The sequence below is a fragment of the Pelodiscus sinensis genome, chromosome 1, assembly GCF_049634645.1.
Source record: "Pelodiscus sinensis isolate JC-2024 chromosome 1, ASM4963464v1, whole genome shotgun sequence".
Classification (NCBI taxonomy): Eukaryota; Metazoa; Chordata; order Testudines; family Trionychidae; genus Pelodiscus; species Pelodiscus sinensis.
The window spans coordinates 256,709,845-256,715,395 of NC_134711.1; the positions used below are offsets into that span (position 1 = coordinate 256,709,845).

General features: G+C 41.5%; 1 long non-coding RNA gene across 1 annotated transcript; it reads left to right on the forward strand.

The window, feature by feature from the left end:
- The first annotated feature begins 208 nt into the window (after window positions 1-208).
- On the forward strand, window positions 209-2,426 carry LOC142826456 (uncharacterized). The gene is made up of 2 exons (XR_012900582.1): window positions 209-670; window positions 706-2,426. It is a non-coding gene; the product is annotated as an uncharacterized LOC142826456 (long non-coding RNA).
- The last annotated feature ends 3,125 nt before the right edge of the window (window positions 2,427-5,551 follow it).

A 5,551-nucleotide genomic window follows, 5' to 3' on the forward strand; every position in this document is an offset into this window, starting at 1 on the left:
AAAATCAAATTAGACCTTCCATACTCAGTGTATATAGATATGCTAACACTTTTGGGAAGTGGTCTGTTTATGGAGGTGATAACTGGAAACTGACTCTTTAAGGATCTGTCTACACCTACAGTGATGCAGCTTATGTCAATAATCAATATAACACTCAACTTCAATTGGAAGCTATGCCAATGGGTGTTTGTCTCTGTGGCCAGACAGCCTGCCTCCATATTATCCATCTTATTTGCCTCTCTGAAGCATACAGGACAGAGAAGGAGCAATAATATCAGCATAGTCTATGCTGGCTCATCTGATCCTGAGAAGCTGAAACACAGATATGTGGATAGAGAGCAGTTAAGTCAATAAGCTGGCCTCGAGGCTGCGGCTGGCACCTATGTTGATTCGAACACACAGTCCCAGGAAGAGGAATTTCCCACTGAGAAAACAATGTCCAGTACTTCAAAATTTAATCATCTCAATTCTCTCTTACAAGTGTAAATTAAGTTCACAACTCCCTTGTAAGAACTGGTCTCACAGCAGACAGACCAGCATCAATTGGCATTAAGATAAGAAAGAGAAATACGTGACCCCATGATTATAAAAGATGGGCCCAGCACACACTCACTTTGAGTGTCATTCTACCCTCTACCTGCTGGTCGGGTTAGGTGTTTGACCTCCCGAGGTTCTATGGGGACGCCCACCTCGTATTTTCCCGAGGTTCTATGGGGACGCCCACCTCGTATTTTCGTCTTTCCTAGGAATTGAGGGACCGGCCCTGGCCTGACATGCTGGAGTCGAGAGGCACAGAAGGGGGTAAAAATGGTACCTGGATGTGGTCCTCTGTCTTAAGTGTACACATAGAAAGAGTAAGCTGTTACTTGGTACCATTATTTCTATTTTTCTATCTTTATCTTCTTTGTAACCATTTTTAAGACCTATATTTTGCTAATAGTTAAGAAATAGAACAATAGCCATTGCAACCATATGATTTATAAGCTTCCTCAATAAACCTGTAACTGTTTAAGCTTTAACCTGACTCCTTCAGTTGCTGTAACAGAACCAAGCACAATTTAAAAGAACTTCAGCCGGTCTAAAGGGACAGTTATAGGAAGAGCTTGGGCGTTTGGATCTGTGTCACTCCCAGGTGACAAGACCCACTGGGGCATCTTTCAGTCTTTCCTCAAGGCTGCCCGCTGCGAAGGAATTATGAAATTCTAGCAGCTGAAATCTAAGATGTAATAAGCTCTTCCTATATAATGGGGCGTCTGTTGGCCTGCTGGCCACCCTCTGCGATGGGACCCTGGTCCTAGCAGTAAAGGCACGGACGTTAAACCTTTTCTCGGAAACATACACACACACACTGCCCTGACCGTCGGCTGACAGAATTGGCGTAGTCGGCAGGATTGTGCTATTGGTTCACATACAGCAACATGAAGCCTGTCATGATAGACATGGATTTTAGTGGTATAGGGAAAGGGTTTGCCCAGGAAGGTTGGGGCAACCCAAAATTGGATAGAGAAATGTTAGGAAAGGATTGGGGAAATCCTGAGGATTTGTGGGTGCAGTTCTGTAAGTATAGAACTGCCTGCAAGCTAAAGAATGGGACAAAGCCTGAGTCTGTGGAAAGGAGCCACTTTCCATTTAGCAAGGAAAACAGGATCAGGCCCAGACAAGCAGGCAGAAAGGAAAACAGGATCAGGCCCAGACAAGCAGGCAGGTAACAGATAAGATTGAAAGCCTTGTGGTAGAACTGAGAAAAATGCTGTAAGTACTGGAAATCTAAATCCTTAAACATACTTACAAGAGTAATATCTGAAACAAAGCCAGTTTTATTTTAGAGATAAGAAAGTGTTTTAAGAAAAGAGAAACAGAGAATTTAAACTCTGCAGAGAATGGAGAGCAAATGCAGTTGTGCAAATGCTAAAATGGTGTAGATAGAAAATTGTGGTTTCTTTACAGTCATTCTGAAGGAAAAATGGGCCCTTTTTCCAAAGGAATGTCTGTAAATAATCCAGGCAAATTTGATTCAAATCTGTACATTTGATTAGAGAGACTGCTAAAAGAACTCTAAAGAGAGGGGGTTCTATTGGAACTGAACTACCCCATTGAATAAAAAGGGAATGTAATTGTTGTACAGCTATGTAGAAATAGTGTAAGAAAGGTTCAGAGAGAATGTATGTGTATCTGTGTGTAGATATATATATATAGTGTAAATAAATGAAGTTTTAAGGTCCAGTAATCTTGTTTGTAGGTTTAAAACAGATTGGTTTGGTTTACTTTCAGTAAGACCATTTTAGTCCAAGTTGTTTAATGAAGGTACAGGAAAACTGTAAGCATAAAGAAAGAGTTACACTATATGCAAAGTTTAATGTGGCTAAGTAGTGTTGTAAACAAAGATTGCACATTTTCCTGTAAACTATAGAATGAGCAAAGAAAAACTGCAAACAAACTAAAATGCTGTGAAAGCTCCAAGAGCCACAACAGGTTGTGATTTCCTTTGTGATGTAAATGCCCTAGCTGGCAGCACAAAGAAGCTTTGCAGACTAGCTGAGATCAGAAAGTTCAAATTGTAACCCTCCAGAAAAAAAAAAAAGAAAAAAAAAGGAGGTATTGGTATTGCTATTTTAGTCCCAATAGGAGGTTGGGTATACTAGGAAAAGTTTAAATGTAAGCAGTCTTTTAAGAAGGCAGAGAGAAGACTGAGACAATTGGCATTTGTAAAAGATGTTACCCCTTTTGAACAAAATCTTGCAAAGATTCGGGCATAGCCCTTGGTCTGATCAAGTGTTAATTGCTATCCATACAATTTCAGACCTACAAAACAAATTGGCTAACTGCTTGTGTATATGTAAACCCTCAACTTCAAAGGAGAGGGAAACAGCTGCAGCTTTTGTCTTCTGTGGAAAACCTGTAAAGCGGTGTTCTTCAAAATTGGCTGATACCTCTGCTGCAGACTTAGAGAGGTAGAAATGCATGTCCCTCAGTACCCAGACAAAGCTAGATTCCCTTAAGGATGGGTGCTGAGAGTTAAAGCAACTCAGATTTATTTTTTGTTTTTCCTCCCTCAGGAATATGTTTAAGAAAAGGACCAGGAGGTATGAGGCTTAGTGAACAAGCTCACCCTCCTTACCAAATTAATAGTAGACAAACCTGTGTCATTGGGAAAAGTCATTTAGCAGGAATAAGGAAAGTAGAGCAGACATTGGAAAGTTACTTAGGAATGAGAAACATTTTCTTTGAAAGGACAAAGCAAGTGATTTGAGGGAATGTGAAGATAAAAGGTGGACTCCATGGGAGTGTGGAAGGAACTAAGTGGTGGTTGTAATAGGTGAAGGGAAATCTTGTTTTAGAAATGACACCTTGTTTCTTTGCAGCCTCTTAACAATGTGCAAACCATCTATGCAAAGAAACAATCAAATGTAAACATTTTGTCTATGAACACCTTTGTTAAATCTGCAAAGGAAAATTAGGGATTCTACTGAAACTTAATTGGCTAACTGCATAAAAGAATGAGCTCTATATATTGTAACTCTATTTTGTGGATTTCAAATTGACTAGTTTTATTTTGTTTTGGATAATGTCCTCTTGCTTAAAATTGCAAACAGACAAGGCACAAATTAGTTAGTGCTTCTGTTGGGCATTCAACTTTTAAGGACATTTAACTTTCTAGAAACCAAATTATTAGTTTAGAAACTCAAGCTTTGAAACTTAACTGTCTCTTTCAAGGCTGAGTTGATAACACTTTTGGCTTGCTTTTAAATTCAACATTATATGTGAATACAGGCTGCCTGGCTATTTCAAAGGAAAGTGGACAGGGAAGGCTGTTGCTGTCTCAGCAGACATATCTGCTGCACCCCTGACCACAAACATAGAAGGAACAGCTCAGTTTGCAGAGCTGGCAGCAATCAATTAGCTTGTGAGGCAGGGGCCAGTACCATCTACACTAACTCCTACGCTGTATGGGCTGGAGCCACCCAGTGGATAACTAATTGGAAGAATAATAACTGGGAAATAGGAAAGCCTGTTTGGAGATTGGAATATTGGAAATGGATATACCAGCATGCAACCCCACATGCCTTAAGCATAAGTCATGTGTCCAAAAGAATAATACTCTAGCTGCACAGTTAAATAACCTAGCAGATGCAGCAATACAAATTTTTGCTGCCCAGGTGGATTGGGAACGCCTGTACATTTGGCTACATGAAACCTTGGGACACACAGAAAGCGATGAGCTGGTGCGGCAGGCACATGCCAGGGGGTGGCCTATCACCCACAAACAAGCCAAAGATCTGGTACAAGCTTGCACCCTATGTGCTGAACTCAGGAAACATATAGCAGAAGGGCAATGGTTTGCCAGACTAAGAGATGGAAAAGCACTATGGGCAACCTGGCAAGTAGTTTATATTGGTACACTACCCACCAGTAAGCAAGGGTGGAAGTATGTTTTAACTGGAGTGGAAATTGTTTCAGGAATTGGTTTTGCTTACTCAACCCCAGTGGCAACAGGGTTGTTTACAGTCATGGGACTAAACCGCTTAATAGCCCTGTCCCAACACCCCAGTTTGGGAACACAAATCCATTCACTGCACTCCTACAAGGGAAAAGGAGTCTGGAACACCAATAACCATTACTGAGGCTTGGATTGTATCCAAGACCGGCAAACCTTATGTTTTATCACAGGAAACTGAGGCAATATCCCTGAACAGTGCTCCAGTGGGATGGATCCCTCCCAATGCTGGTGTGGATCCGGGAAACCACCATGAACTTTTGTATATATATATATACACACCACTTGCTGTTGTAGCGCTTGCAACCACTGTTATTAGTTACAGACTATTGAAATGAGACATGGCATTCCAACTCGCCATGGTCCTCTTCCTCATCCCAACTGCTACTGCTGTACCAGAACACCTTACTTGACTCCTCCACTGGACTGGGAATCGAGTTTGTCCCTCTCAGCCCAAATGACTGGTGAAACAAGAGTGACATCTTCAGATGGGGACTGGTATGGTTCAATGACAGCGACTACCGCAGTCCTCAAAATAACTTTGGGGGGAGGCAAGGGAAGTGGCAACGAACGGTATGGGATAAGACATGCTGTAACTAAGAATGTAAATAACTCATGGCTAAATTGGTTAGCCCAACAGCTAAAACTTTCCTTAACTCCTTTCCTACACTCTATTATGATCACTGTTTTAATTGTTTTGATTGTTGTACTCCTTTTCTGCATAACCCTATGTATTGTGCAATGCCTAGATAATGTAGCTATCTCTTGTGTGCACATTTGATACACAGCACCAGGAAAGGTCCCTAGTCAATTCCTAGATCCTAAACCCTCTAATCAGGCCATTGGGTACTTTTAAATTCCTCCAAGGTGGGCAAGAGGCACTGGCAAGCCACCATCTTGCATTCCTGGGATGTGGTGTGTCGTATCAGGGGGTGGAATGTGGCCAGACAGCCTGCCTCCATATTATCCATCTTATTTGCCTCTCTGAAGCATACAGGACAGAGAAGGAGCAATAATATCAGCATAGTCTATGCTGGCTCATCTGATCCTGAGAAG